General features: G+C 46.1%; 1 long non-coding RNA gene across 1 annotated transcript; it reads left to right on the forward strand.

The window, feature by feature from the left end:
* Positions 1–214: 214 nt before the first annotated feature.
* Positions 215–20363, forward strand: LOC136320155 (uncharacterized). The gene is made up of 5 exons (XR_010728268.1): positions 215–1289; positions 1393–1512; positions 9331–9432; positions 11650–11836; positions 18850–20363. It is a non-coding gene; the product is annotated as an uncharacterized lncRNA (long non-coding RNA).
* Positions 20364–26254: the final 5891 nt, after the last annotated feature.

Consider the following 26254-nt stretch of genomic DNA (forward strand, 5'->3'; position numbering starts at 1 on the left):
CACTCCCGCAAGGAAGCAGCGGGCTAAGAATAAAGGGGTGGGGTCTGTGAGGTTGGTATTGATTTGCGCTCTGGTTCGACTAAAGGGACGTCAATTTACCCAAAAGGTTTGCCGCGCTTGCTAACTGGAGGCCGCGCCCATGCGCAGCACGCAAAGCTAGCTGGGAGTGGTAGTCCGCGCTTATGTGCTATAAACACCTTACCAAGTACAAGGGTGAGAAAGAAAAGATCTCCTTCTTCAGATTTCTCGCTTTCCCGGTGGGCTAGTTCTTGGCCTCCCGCGCTAATATCACGGGAGGAATGCGGTGACACAGTGCTGCTCGTCTGTGACGCCAGCGGCGGAGGCTCGGCTCGGGGTTCGATGACATCACGGGGCACTCTTCCCCTTCCCCTCATCTCCCTATGATAATGAGATAGTTGTGGGAAGCCAAAGCGGAGTTTGATACCAGTTCTCAGGCCTGGACCGACCCCACCCTGGGCATCTCGGCCCAGACCGGGCCTGTGCGTGGCCGCCGCGCGCCCTCACCTGCCTCCCAGTCCCATCAGGCCCAGAAAGGTCACCGCGGACTGACCACAGCTACCTCGGCCCCGCAGGCAACGCGAGCGCCCTGGGAAGGTCTTTCGCGGGTGGAGGACTTAATTAGCTGCTTCTAGGGGACGGAGAAAAAAAAGATCAGTCTTGACAGCCCCCCCCCCCCTGCACCTTGTGGGGTGCTCCAGCCACTTATCAGGGCTCTGCACCTTACCCCTGCCCTCTCTTCCGGTCTTCCTTGCCTCAGTTTCCCCTGGGAAAGAGGTACAGACAGAAGAGTGAGCCCTTTGGGCGCAACAACTCAACCCTCAGGATAAATAATAGCCTAATAAAATGGTGGGGGTTCTTTTTTACAATTTTTTGTTTTATTTTATTTTATTTTTTAAGAGGAGGAGAAACCTCCTCTGAAGTGGCAACCTCCATCTGAAGCTGATGCCTTTAATCAGCCAAGGTATTTTTAGCTCTTGAGGAGCTATCCTCAGCGCGGTGGAACCACTCCAGCTACTGGCTGGGGAGGGGAAGAGGGAGAGAAGCAAATGGTCATTTGCCTGTGTACCCTGACCTGAATCGAATGGGGAAGTCCATACTCCAGCCAACGCTCTATCCACTGAACCAACTGGCCAAGGTTTATTTTATTTTTTTATTTATTGATTTTAGTGAGAGAGAAAAACAAGAACATCAGTCCATTCCTGTATGTTCCCTGACCAGGGATAAAACTGGCAACCTTGTGTTTCAGGAGGATGCTCTAAACAACCAAGGTACCTGACCAGGGCTTATTTTTTTTATTTTAGAGATAGGAAAGAAAGAGAGAAGCACCAGCTTCGTTTTTTAAAATTAATTTATTTATTTTATTGATTTTAGAGGCAGAGGAAGGGAGAGAGAGACAGGAACATCTATCTATTCCTACATGTGCCCTGACAAGGGATTGAACTGGCAACCTCTGAGCTTCTGGACAATATTCTACCCAGCTATCCAGCCAGGGTGAGACATTGACTTTTTTTTTTTCTTTTCTTTTGTATTTTTCTGAAGTTGGAAACGGGGAGGCAGTCAGACAGACTCCTGCCCCACCAGGACCCACCTGGCATGCCCACCAGGGAGCAATGCTCTGCCCATCTGGGGCATCGCTCCATTGCCACCAGAGCCATTCTAGTGCCTGAGGCAGAGGCCATGGAGCCATCCTCAGCGCCCGGGCCAACTTTGCTCCAATGGAGCCTCGGCTGTGGGAGGGGAAGAGAGAGACAGAGAGGAAGGAAAGGGGGAAGGGTGGAGAAGCAGATGGGCGCTTCTCCTGTGTGCCCTGGCCGGGAATCGAACCCAGGACTCCTGCACGCCAGGCCGATGCTCTACCACTGAGCCAACTGGCCAGGGCAAACATTGACTTCTTATTCCACTTATTTATGCATTCACTGGTTGATTTTTAAAGAAGATTTTAGTTATTGATTTCAGAGGGGAGAAAGAGAGAGAGAGAGAGAAAGGGGAGGAGCAGGAAACATCAGCTGTAGCCGTTGCTTCTCATAATGCCTTGACTGGACAAGTCCAGGGTTTCAAAACCAGCAACCTCAGCATTTCAAATCAATGCCCTTTCCACTGCACCGCCACAGGTGAGGCCATTGGTTGGTTCTTATATGTACCCTGGGATCAAACCCACAACCTTGCTCTGTCAGAAGGATGCTCTACCAACTGAACTACCCAGCCAGGGCTAATGAAAATATTTTTTCAATGAGAAAATAAATCCATGGTGAACAAAATAGCAAAATTTTAAATAAAAACCATACTGATTTTAGGGTGAGGTAAGTCATGCAAGTCCAGGGTCAGTTCTTTTACTAAAAAAATAAAATAAAAAAAAAAAAAAAAATATATATATATATATATATATATATATATATATAATTTTATTATTATTATTTTTTGCCTGACCGGTGGTGGCACAGTGTATAGCATGGACCCAGGACACTGAAATCCCAAGTTTGAAGCCCTGAGATCTCCAGCTTGAGTGCTGGCTCATCTGTCTTGAGCACAGGTTCACCAGCTTGAGTGCAGGGTCTCCGGCTTGAGATCATCAATGTGGTTTCAAGGTCACTGGCTTAAGCAAGGGCTCACTGGCTCAGCTTAAGACCTCTGGTCAAAGCACATATGAGAAGCAGTCAATGAGCAACTAAAGTGATGCAACTACAAGTTGATGCTTCTCATCTCTTCTATTCTCTCCTTCCTTGTCTCTCTCTCTTAATAAATTAATTCATAAATAAATAAAAAAATATTTTTGATCATTGTTTGCATTAATTTTGATTTTTTTTTTTTTTTGTATTTTTCCAAAGCTGGAAACAGGAAGAGACAGTCAGACAGACTCCCGCATGCGCCCAACCGGGATCCACCCAGCACGCCCACCAGGGGGGACGCTCTGCCCACCAGGGGGCGATGCTCTGCCCCTCTGGGGTGTCGCTCTGCCTCGACCAGAGCCACTCTAGTGCCTGGGGCAGAGGCCAAGGAGCCATCCCCAGCGCCCGGGCCATCTTTGCTCCAATGGAGCCTCGGCTGCGGGAGGGGAAGAGAGAGACAGAGAGGAAGGGGGGGGGGATGGAGAAGCAAATGGGTGCTTCTCCTATGTGCCCTGGCCGGGAATCGAACCCGGGTCCCCCGCACGCCAGGCCGACGCTCTACCACTGAGCCAACCGGCCAGGGCCTAATTTTGATTTTAGAAAAAAATTATCTTGATGATTTTCTTGACAGCCGAGTAAATTTTGCGCCCTAGTGTTCCCATTGAAGACAGGAAGGAGGAAAAAGAAAGCAAGGACTTAAAGGCCAAGGTTTCAATTCCACTTCTGTGTGAGAAAATGTAGCTTCTGCTTCCTAGTTCAACCAACATCACACTTCCTCCTTGCAAGGCACAGGCTATAAGAGTGAAGAAAGCAGATGAGTCCTTACAGTTTTCACTCTACTATGGGAGACACAATTGTTAGTGAAATTAATACATAAAGTTATAAGGTAGGAACAACATTAGAGGGTGTGCAAGAAGAGTGAGACAATGCTGGAGCCTGTGTTACCTGAGGAGGGGTTGTGGTAGGCAGTTGGGCATAAGCAAAGCAAGGGAGATGGACCACGTACAGGTCACCAGGGCTGAAAGCCCTTGAGTGACTAGCAATGGGCAAAACAGGAAAAACAAGGATCTCTCCCCAGGTAACCTTTCCTTCCCTAGCTTATAGCTTGTCATGTGGTTTAGACCCCCTCACCTTTCATATTGCTGGTCATGTGGTTCAGACTCCACCCTGACCTCCCCTCCCCTGGCATGTTGCTAATTATGTGGGTTAGACACTCCCCTCCTCTTAGAGGGGAAATGAACAGGGGGTCTGGAGAATAGTCCTTAAGCACCAAGCTCCAAGGACAATGAGGTTCTGGCCCTCATAAAATACATCTAAGCCTCAGTTGTATTTTAGCTCCAGGCCCAGAAAATCAGCAAAACCAGATAAGCAATACCCTGGCTGATACCAAGATTATTGGCATTGACTAATGACCCCCTGCCTTGGTACCAGGCAATCAGTAGAGACTCCGACCCTAAAAGAACTCACTTGGAAAGCTGATAAAGTCTATTGTGATCCTCCTCTGAAACCTCCAGATAAAAATCATCAAGACGAGGACCCAGTGCAGCTCTCTCTGTGGAGCGTACCCTCACCTTTCCCACTCCCTTCCCCCAGATACATTTTCCTTGCCTCTTTCTCCTAAGCAACAATGGTTGTTTTTTTTTTTTTTTTGCCTCTATACCTTGTTTCCTAAGCCCACACAGCCTAGCTGGCTCACTTCTTCTACCTCTATGACTTTCTAAATATCCTTTTCCTTGTATTTGAGTCTGGCTCTGAATTATTTCTTAGAATAAACATCTGGCTGGGGCAGAATGAGCAAAGAGGAAAGCACCAGAAAGCGAGGTCAGAGAAGTAAAGTAGCTAGATGAAATCCTCCCAATAAGCCTGAAAAGTTGAATATTACCCCCCCCCCACCCTTTTGACAGGTGAGAAGAGACTCAGAAGAAGTAGTTCCCCTCGAGTCACACAGCTGTGGACATCAGCGCCCAGACAATCTGTCTTCTTTTCTGGGGCTTTCCAATGTGCTTTGCTGCCCCTGGGTGTGCCCCTCGATGGGAGAGGAGGAGCAGCAGCACACTCAGTCTGCCTGGAAATGCCAGCTGAGCCTTAGACCTGACAAGTCCCCCCAATAATTAATGAGTCTTCCAGGAGGGAGATGCCCGGGATCCATCCTGGTTGGCAAAACGAGCTGCTCAGCCCCTGCAGTGCTTCTGTGAGAGGAGTTGTCTGCTGAGGCCAGCTGGGAGGGGGAAGCTAGAAGCCCTGTTTTCACCTCTCACCAATTTCCCCATCTTTCTGAAGTCTGTGAACCCCAAGATCAGTATCACCATGCCTGGAAATAATTCCTACAGTCACAAATATTACAAGTCTTCATGGCAGAAAAGGCAATGTTGGGCTAGAAATGTTTTATATTTTTATCTGACAATAGTTGCACAGGTATATAAATCTAAAGCTTTTGTGAGCTTTCCATTCAAGATCTGTGTACTTATGTATGTTAAACCTCAATTTGAAAATTAAAAACATATATTTTACCATTGGAAGCAGCTCTTCACCAACTACTTCCTGGAAACGATGGTAATTAAAAGCAAGGAATTAAGTATGGTTTTACCTTCCCAGTAGTAGTTGAGTTTTATAGTTGGAAAAAAATAAAAGGTCAAGAAGAATGCTAGCAAAAGAAAATGTAGAAGAAATGAGAGAATTAGAAAATTATCATTTTGCAAAAGTCCATGAATCACTGATTGAGGCAGTGACCATCATGGGCATTTTAAATATTGGGTGAGCCCTGGCTAGGTAGCTCAGTTGGTTAAATTTATTTTATTTTATTTTATTTTATTTTGTATTTTTCTGAAGTTGGAAACGGGGAGGCAGTCAGACAGTCTCCCACATGTGCCCGACTGAGATCCACCCGGCATGCCCACCAGGGGGCGATGCTCTCTGCCCATCTGGAGCGTTGCTCTGTTGCAACCAGAGCCATTCTAGCGCCTGAGGCAGAGGCCATAGAGCCATCCTCAGCGCCTGGGCAAACTTTGCTCCAATGGAGCCTTGGCCGCAGGAGGGGAAGAGAGAAACAGAGAGGAAGGAGAGGGGGAGGGGTGGAGAAGCAGATGGGTGCCTCTCCTGTGTGCCCTGGCCGGGAATCAAACCTGGGACCCCTGCACGCCAGGCCGACGCTCTACCACTGAGCCAACCAGCCAGGGCCGTAGCTCAGTTGGTTAGAGTGTCGTCCTGACACGCCATGGTTGCAGGTTCAATCCCTGGTCAGGGCGCATAGAAGAATCAGCCAACGAATGCATAAATAAGTGGAACAACAAATCGATGTTTTTCTCTTTCTCCCTCTCTCTCTCTAAAACTCAATCAATCAATAAAAAACATTGGGTGAGACAATGATGGGAAAAAAGATATGCACAGAATGACAGAAGTCTCTGTGGGCATAGGGGATGGGCTCTGCCCCTGAAGCCAGAATGTCACCAGCTCTAGCTTTGTTGAAGTGCAGTATCACAGTAGAGGGATACAGGACCTTGTAGAACTCTTAATGTGATGCATAAGGAAGTTCTCAGCTTTCCCTGGGACATATCTTTGCGAAAATGTTAAACCTGGCTCTGATCACGTCTATCAACCTAATATCCAGTCAGCAGGAAATGGAAGGGGTCAAAAAACAAGTTAAATGGCAATTTCAGGAAGCAATAGGCAAATACAGAGGGTGGGCTGCACTAGGAGACAACTGTCCCAGTCTCTTCAAGTCAGTCAAGAAAAAAATGGAGTGCGGACTATTCTAGGGCAGGTGGCTCCATTGACATTTGGAACCAAGTTCTTCTTCGTTCTGGAGGAAAGCTGTCCTATGCATTGCAAGATACTGAGTAGCATCCCTCACCACTATCCTCTAGCTGCCAGTGCCACACCCCCTTGACAGGTGTGACAGTCAGAGTTGTCTCCAGACACAGCCAAATGTCCCTGGAGATACTTCCCTAGGAGAAGGTGGAGCAACCAACAGAAGGACCTGGGGTCCCCAGCCTGTCCAGCAGCAGAGACAGACATTCTCTCTTGTTTAAGTCAGTCATTGGCTCCCTGTTAGACTGGGAGAACTGTGACTTGGCAGTTCTGTGCTAAGTTTTTATATTTATTTAAATTTTTGCACCAGATAAAAATGTTTATTGAGGAAGTTGGAAGAAATAGGTGTCCATCCTTTAGAGGACTAGAAAAATGAAATAAGAAGGTGACACAATAGAGAAAACTATGCCAACCAACAAGGAAAACAACAAAGTAGATTTTTATAAGGTACTGCTGATGGAGTGAAATCCAGACACTATAGCACTTCATTTTATTTTTATTTATTGATTTTTAGACAGAGAGGAAGGGGTGAGGAGAGAGAGAAATGCCAAAACACTATTTTTTTGTTCCACATATTCATGCTGTTATTGGTTGATTCTTGTATTTGTCCTGACCAGGGATTGACCCTGGGAGAAAAAAAAAGAAGAAAATTAAAACTATCCCTTAACATACTAGTGAGTAAGGAAATAAGAAAGTGACACTTGCCTGACCTGTGGTGGCACAGTGGATAAAGCGTCGACCTGGAAATGCTGAGGTCGCCGATTCGAAACCCTGGGCTTGCCTGGTCAAGGCACATATGGGAGTTGATGCTTCCAGCTCCTCCCCCCTCTTCTCTCTCTCTGTCTCTCCTCTCTCTCTCTCTCTCTCTGTCTCTCTCTGTCTCTCCCTCTCCTTTCTAAAATGAATAAATAAATTAAAAATTAAAAAAAAAAAAGAAAGTGACATTTGGTACACTGAAATGTAAACAAGATATCCCTCTATTAGGATGGCAATTTGTCATAAAGCTGAACCATTTCTGCTTGTTATACATGAAGTATAGTGAGTTATTAGCAGGCTTGTTCTTTGAACAAACTTTTCAAACTATATATACAATAGGGTAAAAGAAAAGAATATATATATCTTATATAGAAACACTATCCATGGGTAAAATGGTATGCAATGCCAGGGACAGCCATTTCAAACAGGTTTTGGGAAATATGTTACAAACGGGTTTGACAAGTTAAAACAATCTTGGAAACCTATTCCTAAAAGTACTACATTATCACAATGCAAGGAAAGTTGGGGAAGAAAGGAATGAACTGAGATTTGCAAATAAAAACAACAAAAAGAGATGGTCCCCTAAATACTTAGGCTTTTTTTGCCTGACCAGGTGGTGGTGCCATGGAAAGAGCATTGGCCTGGGACACTGAGGACCCAGGTTTGAAACCGCGAGGTCACCAGCTTGAGCATGGGCTCACCAGCTTGAGTGCCAGGTTGTTGGCTTGAGTGTGGGATCATAAATATGACCCCATGGTTGCTAGCTGAGCCAAACAGTCATTGGCTTGAGCCCAAAGTCACTGGCTTGAGCAATGGGTCACTGACTCGGCTGGAGCCCCCTGGTCAAGGCACATATGAGAAAGCAATCAATGAACAACTAAGGTGCTGCAACTATGAGTTGATGCTTCTCATCTAAAATACTTGGGCTTTTAGAGAAAATGCATGGAGCTCATGAAAATGTATCAGTCTATCCTCCCTCACTTCCACCCTTGAAATAAGCTGAAGGAAATAAGTTAACAAATGCTTTGACTCTTAAAAAACACAGTGTATCACTGAGCTAAAAGGATACAGATGTCAGAGATCTAGTACACAATGACATTATGCAAATTGCAACATACTCATGCAAGCATACAAAGTAAACATATAAGTGTACAAAATTATACATTCTATTCTTCAAGAATATCTACCTATGCAGGACCACACAACAAATGCCATGGAGATGCTGGTAATGATGACTTGGGAAGGGCAAGTAATTGCGGATCTGGTATGGAGGGGTGGGAATGAAACCAGTGAAGCTGTGCATGAATTGATGAAGGTGTGATAGAGTTTGGGGAGAGGTGGAGCTGAGTAAGACTTGAGTTCGCTGCCATTTGGGGGCAGATATCATAGTGCAAAAGGCTTAGGGTCAAGTAGGAGGTGAGGAATGGAGACAGTGGGTATAGGTAAGATGTATTTGAGTCAGGAAGCCAGATTCTAAGTGTGCACTATCTCATGACTATTTGGGGGTGGGGAGAAAGGGATACCTTTTATTTCTTTTCCCCACTCCCCTTTTTTTTCCTAATCATTCTGGCTAGAACTTCCAATACTATGTTGAATAAAAGTGGTTAAAGTGGGCATCCTTGGCTTGTTTCTGATCTTAGATGAAAAGATTTTAGTGTTTCATTGTTGAGTATGATGTTAGCTGTGGGCTTATCACATATGACCTTTATTATGTTGAGGTATGTTCCATCTATACCCAGTTTGTGGAGAGTTTTCACCATGAAAGAATTTTGAACTATGTGATTTTTTTGCATCTATTGAGATGACTGTAGTATTTTATTCTTCACTTTTGTTAATGTGATATATCACATTGATTTGTGGATGTCAAACCATCCTTGTATCCTGGAATAAATTCCACTTGACTATGGAGAATGGTATTTTTTGTTTTGTGTGTGTGACAGAGACAGAGAGAGGGACAGATAAGGACAGACAGACAAGAAGAGAGAAAGATGAGAAGCACCAATTCTTCATTGCAGCACCTTAGTTGTTCATTGATTGCTTTCTCATATGTGCCTTGACCAAGGGCTACAGCAGACTGAGTGACCCCTTGCTCAAGCCAGCGACCTTGGGCTCAAGCCAATGACTGTTTGTCTCAAACCAGATGAACCCACTCTCAAGCTGCTGACCTCAGGGATTCAATCCTGGATCTTTCGCGTCCCAGACCAACGCTCTATCCACTGCGCCACTGCTTGGTCAGGCTGGAGTAAGTATGGTCTTTTTTTTTAAGGGAGGTGAAGGTGGTTTCAGGCATGTAAGACAGTGAATAGGGATTGGAGACGGAGCAAGGGTTTCTTTCTTTTTTCTTTTTTTTTTTTACAGAGACAGTCAGAGAGAGGGACAGACAGGGACAGACAGACAGGAGCGGAGAGAGATGAGAAGCATCAATCATCAGTTTTTCATTGCGACACCTTAGTTGTTCATTGATTGCTTTCTCATATGTGCCTTGACCGTGGGCCTTCAGCAGGCCGAGTAACCCCTTGCTCGAGCCAGTGACCTTGGGTCCAAGCTGGTGAGCTTTGCTCAAACCACATGAGCCCGTGCTCAAGCTGGCGACCTCGGGGTCTCGAACCTGGATCCTCCGCATCCCAGTCTGACACTCTATCCATTGCACCACCACCTGGTCTTTTTAATGTGCTGTTAAATTTGGTTTGCTAATATTTTTTTGTGGATTTTTGCATCCATGTTCATTGGGGAAATTGACTTGTAATTTTCCATGGGGCTATTAAAACTAAAAGTAACTAAAATAAAATGTAATGAACAATTCAGTTCCTCATTTGCACTGGATTTCAAAGAGTCATAGCTCCATGGAGACAGTGGCTACCATATCCGAAAGCACAGATACAGCCTGACCAGGTGGTAGCTCAGTGGATAGAGCATCGGACTGGGACTCAGAGGACCCAGGTTTGAAACCCCAAGGTTGCTGGCTTGAGCATGGTCTCATCCATCTTGAGTGCAGGCTCACTGGCTTGTGCGTGGGATAAAAGACATGACCTTCTGGCAGCTGGCTTGAGCCCAAAGGTCACTGGCTTGAAATCCAAAGTTGTTGGCTTGAGCCCAAGGTCGCTGGCTTGAGCAAGGGGTCAGTAACTCTACTGTAGCCCCCCAGTCAAGACACAAATGAGAAAGCAATCAATGAACAACTAAGATACCACAATGAAGTTTTTTTTTGTTTTTTGTTTATTTTTTTACAGAGACAGAGAGAGGGATAGATAGGGACAGACAGACAGGAATGGAGAGAGATGAGAAACATCAATCATCAGTTTTTTGTTACGACACCTTAGTTGTTCATTGATTGCTTTCTCATATGTGCCATGACCGCGGACCTTCAGCAGACCGAGTAACCCCTTGCTGGAGCCAGCGATCTTGGGTTTAACCTGGTGGGCTTTTGCTCAAACCAGATGAGCCCGTGCTCAAGCTGGCGACCTCGGGGTCTCGAACCTGGGTCCTCCGCATCCCAGTCCGACGCTCTATCCACTGCACTATGGCCTGGTCAGGCCACAATGAAGAATTGATGTTTTCATCTCTCTCCCTTCCTGTCTGTCACTATTTGTTCCTCTCTCTGTCCCTCTCTTTCTGTGTCACCAAAAAAAAAAAAAAGAAAGAAAGTATAGATACAGAGAGGTCCCACCATTTTTGAAAATCAGAAAGGTCCAGAGCTAAGTATGGCCCCCACCATGGTAACCTTTGCCATGGAACCCCAAGCTCCTACATTTGGATCTGAACTAATGATGTTGGGTTCACCCATGTCTCCAAAACCAGGGTTATGCCCAGCTCTTACCTGGATTTTTTTTTTTTTTTACAGAGACAGAGAGAGTCAGAGAGGGGGATAGACAGGGACAGACAGACAGGAATGGAGGGAGATGAGAAACATCAATCATCAGTTTTTTGTTGCGACACCTTAGTTGTTCATTGATTGCTTTCTCATATGTGCCTTGACCGTGGGCCTTCAGTAAACCGAGTAACCCCTTGCTCAAGCCAATGACCTTGGGTCCAAGCTGGTGAGCTTTTGCTCAAACCAGATAAGCCTGAACTCAAACTGGTGACCTCGGGGTCTCGAACCTGGGTCTTTCCGCATCCCAGTCTGACGTTCTATCCACTGCGCCACTGCCTGGTCAGGCTACCTGGATTTTTAATGGGAGATCTGCCAGTTCTGATGACTCCATATCTTGATCAATCAGTGGCCCTTCAAGAGGAGTAATGGAAGTGAGATCACCTTTACTCGCTGGTGGGTCACCACCTCAACCAGCTCATAAAGATCAAAGTGAAGTTCTACCAGTTAGAACAGCGGTTCTCAACCTGTGGGTCGCGACCCCAGCGGGGGTCGAACGACCAAAACACAGGGGTCGCCTAAAGCCATCGGGAAATACATATTTTTTAATAAATGCGGGAGTCTGTCTGACTGCCTCCCTGCTGTTTCCAGCTTCAGAAGAAGAAGAAGGAGGAAAAGGAGGAGGAGGAGAAGGAGGAGGTGGAGGAGGAAGAGGAAGAGGAAGAGGAAGAAGAAGAAGAAGAAGAAGAAGAAGAAGAAGAAGACGACAGCCAAACATGTCAGTAATGCGGAGTCCTTGTGTTGGAGTTATGACAACTACTCCTGGGAACAGATCAAAGTAAGCGTTGTCCAGGAAACATTGGTCAACCACGAAAGACAACATTATCTCCTGTGATGTCTAACACAGGAAATTGGATGCATAGTTGTCATATATATATATATATATATATATATATATATATATATATATATATATATATATATATTTGTATTTTTCCGAAGCTGGAAACGGGGAGACAGCCAGACAGACTCCCGCATGCGCCCAACTGGGATCCTCCTGGCACGCCCACCAGGGGCGAAGCTCTGCCCACCAGGGGACGACTCTGCCGCCACCAGAGCCACTCTAGCGCCTGGGGCAGAGGCCAAGGAGCCATCCCCAGCGCCCAGGCCATCTTTGCTCCAATGGAGCCTTGGCTGCAGGAGGGGAAGAGAGAGACAGAGAGGAAGGAGAGGGGGAGGGGTGGAGAAGCAGATGGGCGCTTCTCCTGTGTGCCCTGGCTGGGAATCAAACCCGGGACCTCTGCACACCAGGCCAACGCTCTACCACTGAGCCAACCAGCCAGGGCCTTTGTTATCAATATTTTAATAAAATATGTATTTTCCCATGGCTTTAGGCTACCCCTGTGTTTTGGTCATTCAACCCCCGCTGGGGTCGCGACCCACAGGTTGAGAACCGCTGAGTTAGAAGTATATATGATGACATTTCTGGCCCAGGACTTGGATCAATACCTGTAATTTTAAGAAGACAGCCAGCCTAGGCCCTGGCCGGTTGGCTCAGCAGCAGAGCTTTGGCTCAGCATGTGGAAGTCCTGGGTTCAATTCCTGGTCAAGGCACACAGGATGAAGCACCCATCTGCTTCTCCACCCCTCCCCCTCTCCTTCCTCTCTGTCTTTCTCTTCCCCTCCCACAGCCAAGGCTCCATTGGAGCAAAGTTGGCCCGGGCGCTAAGGGCGGCTCCATGCTCTCCGCCTCAAGCGCTAGAATGACTCCGGCCACAATGGAGCAGCCCCCCAGTTGGGCAGAACATCGCCCCCTGATGGGCATGCTGGGTGAATCCCTGTTGGGTGCATGTGAGAGTCTGACTGCCTACCCACTTCTAACTTCGGAAAAATACAACCCCCCCAAAAAAACCCAAAAAAAACAAAACAAAGAAGACAGCCAGCTTGACCAGGCAGGGCACCCAGGCTCGAAATCCCAAGGTCGCTGGCTTGAGTGTGGGATCATAGACATAACCCCATGGTCTATCTCTCTCACTTAAAAAAGAAGAAGACGGGCCCTGGCCGGTTGGCTCAGTAGTAGAGCGTCGGCCTGGCGTGCAGAAGTCCCGGGTTCGATTCCCGGCCAGGGCACACAGGAGAAGCGCCCATCTGCTTCTCCACTCCTCCCCCTCTCCTTCCTCTCTGTCTCTCTCTTCCCCTCCTGCAGCCGAGGCTCCATTGGAGCAGAGATGGCCCAGGTGCTGGGGATGGCTCCATGGCCTCTGCCTCAGGCGCTAGAGTGGCTTTGGTTGCAACAGAGCGACGCCCGGGATGGGCAGAGCATCGCCCCCTGGTGGGCGTGCCGGGTGGATCCCAGTTGGGCGCATGCGGGAGTCTGTCTGACTGCCTCCCTGTTTCCAGCTTCAGAAAAAAAAAAAAGAAGAAGAAGAAGATGCATATTTGTTATAGAAACTTCTGGCCCGGAAAGCCTTATGCAAAGATGGGAAGATTTTTGGAGAGTCCATCATGATTGGTGTAGAGCCAGGTAGAGGTGAAAGTGTATGGAAAACAATGGTAGGGGCCCTGGCCGGTTGGCTCAGCGGTAGAGCATTGGCCTGGCGTGTGGGGGACCCGGGTTCGATTCCCGGCCAGGGCACATAGGAGAAGTGCCCATTTGCTTCTCCACCCCCCCCTTCCCCTCCTTCCTCTCTGTCTCTCACTTCCCCTCCCTTGGGCTCCATTGGAGCAAGGATGGCCCGGGCGCTGGGGATGGCTCCTTGGCCGCTGCCCCAGGCGCTAGAGTGGCTCTGGTCGGGGCAGAGCAACGCCCCGGAGGGGCAGAGCATCGCCCAGAGCATTGCCCCTGGTGGGCGTGCCGGGTGGATCCCGGTCTGGCACATGCGGGAGTCTGTCTGACTGTCTCTCCCCGTTTCCAGCTTCAGAAAAGAGAAAAAAAAAAAAAAAGAAAACAATGGTAGGTGTGTGCTTTATGGTCTTCATCTCTAGCCAACAGCACCAATCCAGCCTGGAAGTATTCCTGGGATTTCTACCATGAGACCTCTTGCTACAGCATACAAAGCTTCTGCTAGTGACTATCAGGTCATTTCAGACAGACAGATGCCAAAAAAAGATGAAAATCTTGTATCCAAAGCAATGGAGTACATATTTGGCTGATGGTATAATAAGAACTAAGAACTCAATCAACTATAAAGGAGGCTGCTACACTAAAACAGCAGAGCACTGCTGGGTTTCCTTCTGTTAATTATATAACCACTCTTGGCAATGTTGGATAGCTATATCATATTTTTTTTAATGTTTATATCATTGATTTTATAGAGAGGCAGGAAGAGAGCAGGAGAGAGATAGAAACCTGTTCCTGTCTGTGCCCTGACTGGGGAGCAAACCCGCAACCTCTGTGCTTCAGGACAACATTCTAACCAATGGAGATATTGGCTGAGGCTGCCATACAGTTTCAATAGAATTTTTATGAGACTGACCTTTGGTGGCACAGTGGATAGAGCTTCAATCTGGGACGCTGAGGACTCAGGTTTGAAACCCCGAGGTTGCCGGCTTGATTGTGGGTTCACCAGCTTGAGGGTGGGGTCGCTGGCTTGAGAGTGGGATTATAGACATGACCCCAAGGTCACTGGCTTGAGCCCAAAGGTCACCACTTAAAGCCCAAGGTCACTGGCTTGAGCAAAGGGTCACTGGCTCAGCTGGAGCCGCCCCCCCCCAGTTAAGACACATATGAGAAGCAATCAATGAACAACTAAAGTGACACAACTATGAGTTGATTCTTCTCATCTCTCTTGCTTCCTGTCTGTCTGTCTCTTTCTCTGTCTCTATTTTTCCCCCTATCACTTACTAAAAAAAATAAAAAAAAATAAAAGGTGCTCTTTAAACAATTTTTTAATTGATTGATTTGAGAAAGAGAAACATTGATTTTATTGTTCCACTTAGTAGTTATGCTTTCATAAGTTGATTCTTTCTTTTTTTTTTTTCATTAGTTGGTTCTTGTATGTGCGCTCACTAGGAATAAAACTCACAACCTTAGCATATTGGGAGGATGCTCTGACCAACTGAATTACCTGGCCAGGGCATCTTGAGATATGTTTTAAAGAAGCAAAAAAATTCCTATCAATAGGATTTTGTGCTTTCTGTGGTAATACATGGTCAAGCATCAAAAACTCAACATTGATAACTATAAATTATATAATTGAGTTTGCAGTGTAGTTTCGTAGTCTTCATGAGTTGGTGGGTGAATTTCATGAAGGGTACTGTACAGCTGCTTCTGTACACAAAGATTATAGTTGACTTATAGCCTTTTAATTTAGATAGCATTTAATATTTTAATTATCCTTGTTTGTATACATCTTATCATAGATTATCATCTTTTAGTATTCTTAAAACAAAACAGTCTTTTAAAAACCTACTAAAATTCTTGAAAATAAACTGTCAATTATATGTGTCAGAAAAAAAGAAGAAAGCACAGATATAGAACATTCTTGTCATCAGAGAAAGTTTTATTGGCCAGTGGTGCTCTATACCAACACTAAAAAGACATTTTGGAGACTCAGGGAAATTTGAATATGTGCTTGGTGTAAGATGAGTCTAAAAATAATTACATATTTCTTTTGATGTGAAAATTGTTGTATAATTATGTAGAAAATGTCCTTATTTTTTCAGAGACACATGCTATAGCCATTAGAGATGAAAAACTATGTCAGTAAGATTGAAATGTGTGGTTAAAACACTTAGCACAAAGGTAGGCATGTATCAAATCATCAATAAATGCTCATGGTTATTAATTCAAAAGTTTGGAGAAATAAACTGGTAAAAATATTTACAACTCATATCATATTCAGATAGTAAATCTCCTTAATTATATAAAGAACTCCTACAAATCAAGAAGAAAAAGACCAACAACCTAAAAAAATAAAGGGGGAAAAAAAAAAAGGCAAAACCTATAAATAGCTCTTAAACACGTGAAAATTACTCCTCCCAGCTTGTGGTGAGAGAAATGCAAATTTTCTCTACTCTAAAATATCATTTTTCACCTTCATGTTGGCAAAAGTCCGGAGGTTGACACACACTCTGTTGGTGAGCCTGTAGGACAGGATCCTTTTCCACTGCTGGAGGGAGTCTGAATTAATCTAACCCCTAAGGGGAGAAAATTGGCAATATTTGTAAAGATTACAACTGCACATAGTCTTTGAACCAGAAATCTCATTTTGTGGGGGTGGGGGTATCTACAGACATACTTGCATATGTGTGAAATGACAGTTGTACAAGGTTCTTCACTGCCATGTTAGCCTAAGGACAGATGAAAGTTAATGGTCTCTGGGAGTGAAATGAACTATGGAGCACTCACACAGCAGAACATTATGCAGTTGCATACAAATAACAGAGGTGGGTAAAGGGTGTTTGTTAAGGGGAGATCTCTAACATTGTTAGTTTCCCTTCCCCTCTCTGTCTTTCTTTCTCTCTCTCTCTCTCTCTCAAAAGAAGGGGGGAGGAAGAGGAGAAGAAGGAGAAGGAGAAGGAGAAGGAGAAAGAGGCTAGACACACAAGGGCAAATACTGTATGATTCTACATACAATACAGAGTACCTAGGATAGGCAAATCCATAGAGACAGAAAGGAGCTTGGTGGTTTCCAGAAGCTGGAAGGAGGGAGGAATGGGAGTTAGTGTTGAATGCATACTCAGTTTCAGTTTGGGAGGACGACAAGGTTCTAGAAATGAATAGTGGGATGGCTGCACACATGTGAATATGCTAATGCCCCTGAAATGAGCACACATGGCTAAAACGGTATATTTTATGTTATGTCTATTTCACCACCACAACAAAAAAAATTGAATGCTTTTAATGTAAAAGTAGGTGTACGGGGTGGGGGATGAGGACCTGTATTCATATTTGTTTGTAAACATGTGCAGATATTCTGGAAAGATAATCAGGAAATCAAAAGCACTGGGTTACCCATGGGGGAGAGGGGGGAATGGAGACTGGAGAGGGAGATGCCACCACACACTTTCTGACTGCTTATGTTTCTTGACATATCTGAATGTATTTACTATTCTTTTTTCTGTTTTAGTTTTTTTTAGATTTTATTTATTAATTTTAGAGAGAGGAGAGAGAGAGAGAGAGAAGGGAGGGAGGAGCAGGAAGCATCAACTCCCATATGTGCCTTGACCAGGGTTTCGAACTCACATCCTCAGCATTCCAGATTGACGCTTTATCCATTGCACCACCACAGGACAGGCTATTAACTATTCAAAAGTAAAATCAGTTAAGAAATTTGGAGAGAGGGGCTTTATTTAGTATTGGTAAGATTTGGGTGTATTCTTTTTTTTTTTTTTTAATTTTTTTTGTATTTTTTTTTCTGAAGCTGGAAACGGGGAGAGACAGACAGACTCCCGCATGCGCCCGACCGGGATCCACCCGGCACACCCACCAGGGGCGACGCTCTGCCCCTCCAGGGCGTCGCTGTGCCGCGACCAGAGCCACTCTAGCGCCTGGGGCAGAGGCCAAGGAGCCATCCCCAGCGCCCGGGCCATCCCCGCTCCAATGGAGCCCTGGCTGCGGGAGGGGAAGAGAGAGACAGAGAGGAAGGAGGGGGTGGGGGTGGAGAAGCAAATGGGCGCTTCTCCTATGTGCCCTGGCCGGGAATCGAACCCGGGTCCCCCGCACGCCAGGCCAATGCTCCACCGCTGAGCCAACCGGCCAGGGCCGATTTGGGTGTATTCGTATGCTGACCAAAATAACAATGATAATGAAATAATAGTGATATAGGTAGTACATAACATTTCCTAATTCTTTCTTTCTTTCTCTTTTTTTTTTTCTTTCTTTCTTTCTTTCTTTCTTTCTTTCTTTCTTTCTTTTCTTTCTTTCTTTCTTTCCTTTCTTTCTTTCCTTTCTTTCTTTCCTGTATTTTTCTGAAGTTGGAAATAAGGAGGCAGTCAGACAGACTCCCGCATGTGCCCAACCAGGATCTGCCTGGCCCGCCCACCAGGGGGCGATGCTTTGCCCATCTGGGGGGGCGCTCTTTTGCAACCAGAGCCATTCTAGCGCCTGAGGCAGAGGCCACAGAGCCATCCTCAGCGCTCGGGCCAACTTTGCTCCAATGGAGCCTTGGCTGCCGGAGGGGAAGAGAGAGACAGAGAGGAAGGAGGGGGGGGGAGGGGGGTGGAGAAGCAGATGGGCATTTCTCCTGTGTGCCCTGGCCGGGAATCGAACCTGGGACTCCCACATGCCAGAGCGACACTCTACCACTGAGCTAACCGGCCAGGGCCCCTAATTCTTTTTTTAATTTTTATTTATTGATTTTTTTTTTCAGAGAGAGAGGAAGGGGGGAGAGAGAGAGAGAAACATTGATTTGTTGTTCCACATATCCATGCATTCATTGGTAGATACTTTCTTTTTTTTTTTTTTCTTTCTTTTCATTTTTTCATTTTTCTGAAGCTGGAAACGGGGAGAGACAGTCAGACAGACTCCCGCATGCGCCCGACCGGGATCCACCCGGCACGCCCACCAGGGGCGACGCTCTGCCCACCAGGGGGCGATGCTCTGCCCATCCTGGGCGTCGCCATATTGCGACCAGAGCCACTCTAGCGCCTGAGGCAGAGGCCACAGAGCCATCCCCAGCGCCCGGGCCATCTCTGCTCCAATGGAGCCTTGGCTGCGGGAGGGGAAGAGAGAGACAGAGAGGAAAGCGCAGCGGAGGGGTGGAGAAGCAAATGGGCGCTTCTCCTGTGTGCCCTGGCCGGGAATCGAACCCGGGTCCTCCGCATGCTAGGCCGACGCTCTACCGCTGAGCCAACCGGCCAGGGCGATACTTTCTTATTATTAATTTTATTTTTTATATTTTTCTGAAGTGAGAAGCGAGGAGGCAGAAAGAGACTCCCACATGCACCCGACCAGGATCCGCCCTGCAAGCCCACCAGGGGGCAATGCTCTGCCCATCTGAAGCATTGCTCCACTGCAACCAGAGCCATTCTAGCACCTGAGGCAGAGGCTATGGAGCCATCCTCAGCGCCCAGGCCAACCCTGCTCCAAGGAAGCCTTGGCTGTGGGAGGGGAAGAGAGTGATAGAGAGGAAGAAGAGGGGGAAGGGTGGAGAAGCAGGTAGGCACTTCTGTGTGCCCTGGCCGGGAATCGAACCTGGGACTTCCACATGCTGGGCCAACACTCTACCACTGAGCCAGCTGGCAGGGCATCTATACTTTAAAATTGTTTTTATTAAGTGAGAGGAGGGGAGGCAGAGACAGATTCCCACATGTGCCCCACTGGGATCCACCCAGCAAATCCACTATGGGGCAAAGCTCTGCCCATCTGGGGCCCTTGCTCCATTGCAATCGGAGCCATTTTTTAGCGCCTGAGGTGGAGGCAGTGGAGCCATCCTCATTGCCTGGGGCCAACTTGCTCCAGTTGAGCCATGACTGCAGGAGAGGAGGGGGCTGCGTTTGGCCCACCATGAAAGCTGGAAGCCCACTAGTGGGCGGGAGGGACCAGGTTGACCAGCACTGCAAAAGTGGGTGGTTTTTATAAAAAAGGTTCGCCATCACGGATGTAACCTGTTCTTCTACAGGTCACCATTCAATCAACTGCATTTTCTGTGTTCCAGGCAGGGTGCTAAAAGCACTTTACATATTCTTACCAAAGAACCCAACACAGCCCCATGAAGTAGATATGCTTATTATCTCCATTCACCCAATGAACTCAGAGAGGTTCAGCATCCTGCTGAATGTCACACAGGAATCAGGAGTTAAACCCAACTGTGTTGGGCTCAAACCTCTGATTCTGTATGAGGCATGAAAGAGGTTCTGAGCCAAGTTGGACAGTCAGGTAGCAAAAATTTCCTGGCATGCTTGTTCTTTGCCAGCCCCTGGGATAGGCATTGGGGATACGGAGGAAAGGGAAGAAGGGTACAACCCTGGAGAGTCACTGGAAGAAGAAGCAGAGGGGGAGAGTGTATTATTCATCAGCCCTCTTGAAGTAGTATTATCAGATATGACTCCTGCCTTCTGGAGCGCTGTCCTTGGCCTGGAACATCCACAGGGGGCAACCAAGGCCAGGAGTTTGTCATGAAGAAATGGACAAAGTTCAAATCCAGAAGGAATGCAGCAAGTAAGTACAAACAACATTTAAGCAGCACCAACTGCATGCCACAGACTGTTTTGTGAATTTGACATACTCATTGAATCTTCCCTGCTTTACACGTGAGGAAACAAAGTCACAAAGAAGTCAAGTGAGCCTGACCTGTGTGGTGCAGTGGATAAAGAGTCAACTTGGAATGCCGAGGTCCCGGGTTTGAAACCCGAGGCTTGCCTGGTCAAGGCACATATGGGAGTTGATGCTTCCAGCTCCTCCCTCCTTCTCTCTCTCTCTCTCTGTCTCTTTCTCTGTCTCCCCTCTATAAATAAATGAATATATAAAAAAAAAGAAGTCAAGTGAGTTGTGTGAGGTTACACAGCAGGAAGGAGAGATGGGTTTCAAACCCAACTTTATTACCAGAGAGACCCTATTATTGTTTTTTAAATAATGAAGTGAAATTGATATAACATAAAATTAACCATGTTAAAGTGAACAATTCAGAGGCATTAAGCACTTCACAATGTGGCTTGACCTGTGGTGGTGCAGTGGATAAAGCATTGACCTGGAGCGCTAAGGTCACTGGTTTGAAACCCTGGTCTTGCCCAGTCAAGGCACACATGAGAAGCAAGTATGAATTGATGCTTTCTGCTCCTCCTGCTGCCTTTCTCTCTCTCTTCTCTAAAATTAATAAATAAAATCTTTTTTAAAAAAAGTACTTCACAATGCTATGCAAGCATCACCTCTGTCTAGTTCCAAAACATTTTTATGATTTGAATACCTGGTAGCAATTACTCTTCATTCCTCCCTCCTCCCAACCCTTGGCAGTAACTGGTCTTTCTGTCTCTATAGATTTGCCTATTTTGGACATTTTGTATCAATAGAATCCTACAATGTGCAACCTCGTATCTGGCTTCTCTCAGTATCATGTTTTTTCATTTTTGTTTTTGTTTTTGTGAGAGAGAGACAGACAGGAAGGGGGAGAGATAAGAGGCATCAATTTTTCACTGCGGCATCTTAGTTGTTCATTGATTGCTTTCTCATATGTGCCTTGACCGGGGGGCTACAGCAGAGCAAGTGACCCCTTGCTCAAGCCAGCGACCTTGGAGTCATGTCAATGATCTCAAGTTTAAGCGAGTGACCTCACACTCAAGCTGGATAAGCCACTTTCAAGCCAGCCACCTCAGGGCTTCAAGCCTGGGACCTCGGTGTCCCAGGTGGAGGCTCTATCCACTGCGCCAACACCAGTTAGACTCGGTATGTTTCTGAGGTTCATCCATATTGTAACATGTATCAGAACCTCATTCCTTTTTATAGCTGAGCAACATTCCATTATATAAATGGACCACGTTTTGTTTATCCATTTATCTGGTGATGGACATTTGGGTTGTTTCTGCTTTTGTACTGTTTTGAATACTGCTCGTACAAATGTGTGTGTGCAGTGATGTACATGTAATGTTTAAAAAGGTTAATTTTATTTTATATGAAAATTAACTCATTTATGTTTTAAAAAGGTAATGCTATCAGCTGAGAGGGTCCAGAAGTAATGACATACCACTCCCATCCCCAGTAGCAATGAGCACACCAAGCACCCAGACTTTGGTTTCCCAATGCCCTTCTCCAATAAAGGGAACCTTGGCTCCTTGGGAAAACAGCTGTTCTAGGACTGGGGTGGGAAAACACAAGATGAGCCTGGGATATCTTGTGGTGCCAGAAAGTAAAAAAAGTGATAAAAGCAAACAAAAAAGTTAAGTCATATCAAAAGAATAGTGCCTGGCTTGACCAGGTGGTGGTGCAGTGGATAGAGCATCATACTGGGACACGGAGGATCCAGGTTTGAAACCCTGAGGTTGCAGGTTTGAGTACGGGCTCATCCTGCTTGAGCGGTTCACAGCTTGAGCAGGGGTCACTGGCTTGAGTGTGGAATTATAGACATGACTCCATGGTCGCTGGCTTGAGCCCAAAGGTTGCTGGCTTGAAGCCCAAGGTCGTTGGCTTGAGCCTAAGGTCTCTGGCTTGAGCAAGGGATCACTCGCTCTGCCATAGGCTCCCCCTCCATCGAGGCACATATGAGAAAGCAGTCACTGAATAACTAAGGAGCTGCAATGAAGAATTGATTCTCTAGCCTGACCAGGCAGTGGCGCAGTGGATAGAGCATCGGACTGGGATGCGGAGGACCCAGGTTCAATACCCTGAGGTCACCAGCTTGAGTGTGGGCTCATCTGGTTTGAGCAAAAGCTCACCAGCTTGGACCCAAGCTTGCTGGCTCGAGCAAGGGATTACTCGGTCTACTGAAGGCCCACGGTCAAGGCACATATGAGAAAGCAATCAATGAACAACTAAGGTGTCGAAACGAAAAACTAATGATTGATGCTTCTCATCTCTCTCTGTTCCTGTCTGTCTGCCCCTATCTATCCCTCTCTCTGACTCTCACTCTCTGTCAAAAAAGAAAAAAGAATAGTACCTGAAGTAAAATCCTTTCAGCAGGGACCAACTGAAAGGGTTCCCAGTGGCCAAAGCTGGAACAATCTGGGCAACAAAATAAATAACAATAGTACTAGATTATAACCCAAATACTAAAATAAGCTGTTCACGAATTCATATGGTTATAAAGAAGCAATTGAATAAACAAATTAATGAAGACAGAACAAACTCTTCTTTACAGAAGAATTCCAAATAATAGTAAATGTAGAAAGAATGAGATAGATGGAAAATTCCTAATAAACAAACGTCACAGTGATAATTTCCACACACACAATCCACCAATGCGTGTAGAAGCAGTGGGTGGACTTTAATGGGAAATAGGACCTTTGCAGAGCCTCAAAATACCTCAGCCAAAGTAGTTACCAACTTTTTGTATTTGTATCTTAGTTTTAACACAGGTCCCTCAATTCTTTCATACCCCTCCTCTCAGACGTTGGAGCTTCATTGCCCTGAACAGGCTGAGTGCATTCTGTTTCTGGACTTGAGCGGTAGTTACAGAAATGTGTTCTGTCTGTGAAAATTCATCCAGGTGTCTACTTATGATCTGTGCACTTTTCTGTGTGTGCCATAAAAAGTTTAATTAGTTTAAAAAAAAAGTTCAATTTGTTCAAGTGCAGCAAGGTAGAAAAGGAAAGGAAAAAGACAGACTCAGCTATCCATTTTGGAGAGGCATATTGTTGGTGTTAAAACTGTAATGAAAAACAAAGAAATGATGATAGCTGAAGTCAGGATGGTGGTTACCTCTGGGGAAGCCCAAGATTGTTGTCAGGAAAGATATGGGATGAGGGGATGGACATCTGTGGTGCTGGTACCATCCTACCTCCAGACCTGAGTGGTGATGGTATAGGCGTCCAGTTTAAAGTGATTATTTAAATTGTAACTGTGGCCCTGGCCAGTTGGTTTAGTGGTAGAGTGTTGGCCTGGCATGTGGAAGTCCTGGGTTTGATTCTGGTTAGGGCATACAGGAGAAGCAACCATCTACTTCTCCACCCCTCCCCCTCTTGCTTCTCTCTCTATCTATCTCTCTCCATCAATCTTTCTCTACCCCTCTCCCTCAGTCATGGCTCATTCGAGTAAGTTGGCCCCAGGTGCTGATGATAGCACCATGGCCTCCCCTCAGGTGCTAAAAATAGGTCGGTTGCCAAGCAACAGAGCAATGGCCTTAGATGGGCAGAACATCACCCTGTAGGGGGCTTGCCGGGTGAATCCCAGGAGCTGTCTGTCTGCCTCCTGGTTATTAATTAATTAATTAATTAAATTATACATGTATGGTTTTTGCCTTTTGGTGGTATCCTGGAGCCAGCTATACTGACTTGTGAGGATGGATTTATCTTTTTAGGAATTTGGGGTCATCACAGTGACATTGCTACTGGAAAGAAGACCTGGCCCTTTGTGTCTGGGTACACCCAGCTGGTAGTGTGTGTTGTGGGTTCTTGACTTTGTGCAGGAAAAATTTCACAATATGAGCTCAGGTAGTTTTGAGAGCAAATTTATTAAAGCTGGGGTCAGTAAAATGAGGATGGGTTTAGGATAGAAGCAGCAACAGGACAGCCTAGGGAGGGCTGCTTTGGCTCAGTGGGGAGTCAGAGAAAAGGGGACCTTGGAGACAGGTTCAAGGGGTTAGCCCAGGACAGCTGCTGCTGCTCACTGCTCCCTGGCTGCAAGTCTCATGGGCTCCCTTAGACTTAGGAGATACAGGCCCTGGCTGGGTAGCTCAGTTAGTTAGAGGGTCATCCTGACATGCCAAGGTTGAGGGTTCAATCCTTTGGTCAGGGCACATACTAGAATCAACCTATGACGTCATGAATAGTATTCCCCAGGTGGGCCTGGTGACTTGGGTTTTCACAAGCCCTCCAGGCGATTTTGAGGCTTCCTCATATTTGAGAACCACTATCCTAGGTCATCAGGAGAATTAAAGTGGAACAACAAGTAGATGTTTTTTCTCTGTCTCCCTCCCTCTCTCTCTCTTTCTTTTTCTCTCTCTAAAAATCAAATTTAAAATAAGTTTAGGAGACACATGCCTGTGGGGGAAGAAAAGGAAGAGAGGAAAGAGAAAGGTATGAGCATGCTCCTGGGAGGGAGAGCGCACTGGGCCCTTTGTTTTGAGGTTTCTTTAAAGACTGGGAGTTGGGAGAATCTCAATAGAATATCCAACAGCTTTTCCAGCTGTGCTCTTTCAGAGTCTTGGTCTCTATTGATGGGTCAGCCCCATGGCAGAGAGTCCTTAGTCATTGTAGCTGGTCCTGGGTCACCCACCTGGTTTTGCTGCTTTTCTGGGCCTAGAGCTAAAATACAACTGAGGCCTCGATGTTATCTCTAAGAAAGTGACCTTCTGTATCTAGATGTAAATTGCTTGGCCAGTTTGTTCAGCTCTCTGTCTCAGTGTCCCCATTCTACTTGCCAAGGAATTTTCCTAGCTTCTCGTTATCCTGCCTCAGCATCACATCTGTAGCTTGAAATTGGCCAGAAACTGATAACCACTACAGGTCAGTTATTTTCTGGACAGCCCATTGTTAAACATTTCCCAACACATCACAGTTCCTCTATGTATATGATATTACTTAAACCTTTTTTTTTTAAATTAAAGTTTTTTAATTACTATTTCTAATTGTGAAAAATTACATATAACATAAATTTTTACCATATTAACCATTTTCATGTGAGTTCAGTGTCATGATGTACATTCACATTATTGTGCAGCCATCATCACCATCCAGCTCCAGAACTATTAATCTTACAAACCTGAAACTTAGTCCCTGTGTGTGTGTGTGTGTGTGTGTATATATATATATTTTTTTATTTATTTTTTTATTCAGTGAGCGGGGGGGAGGCAAAGAGACAGACTTCCACATGTACCCCTCCACCCCTGGGGATCCACCCAGCAAGCCCACTAGGGGGTGAGGCTCTGCTCATCTGGGGCATTGCTCCATTGCTTAGCAAACAAGCTCTTCTTAGCACCTGAGGCTGAGGGCATGGAGCCAGACTCAATGCCTGGGGTCAACTCACTCCAACTGAGCCATGGCTTCAGGAGAGAGAGTGGGGGGAGAGAGAGAAGTGAAAGGGGGAGGGGAAAGGGTGGAGAAGCAGATGGTCACTTCTCCTTGCCTTTACCAGAAATCGAACCTGGGATATCCACATGCTGGGCCAACATTTCTACCAGTGAGCCAACCGGCCAGGGCCCATGTATATTTTTTTAATCCTTAGAAATGTTCCCTGAAGAGCATGGGTTCTAGAATCAGATGGCTCTATTCTACCCCACCCCCACTTACTAGCTGACCTCGAGCACCTTATGTCACCACTCTGTGCCTCAATTTCCTCATCTGTACTGCAGAGAAAATCTTTTTTTAAAAAAACAAATTGTTTTATTATTTTTATTTATTTTTTTACAGAGACAGAGAGAGAGAGTCAGAGAGAGGGATAGATAGGGACAGACAGACAGGAACGGAGAGAGAGATGAGAAGTATCAATCATCAGTTTTTTGTTGCAACACCTTAGTTGCTCATCGATTGCTTTCTCATATGTGCCTTGACCACGGGCCTTCAGCAGACTGAGTAGCCCATTGCTCAAGCTAGCGACCTTGGGTCCAAGCTTTGCTCAAACCAGATGAGCCCATGCTCAAGCTGGCAACCTTGGGGTCTTGAACCTGGGTCCTCCGCATCCCAGTGCGACGTTCTATTCACTGCGCCACCACCTGGTCAGTGAGCG

Source organism: Saccopteryx bilineata, chromosome 1 (genome assembly GCF_036850765.1).
Source record: "Saccopteryx bilineata isolate mSacBil1 chromosome 1, mSacBil1_pri_phased_curated, whole genome shotgun sequence".
NCBI classification, from domain to species: Eukaryota; Metazoa; Chordata; class Mammalia; order Chiroptera; family Emballonuridae; genus Saccopteryx; species Saccopteryx bilineata.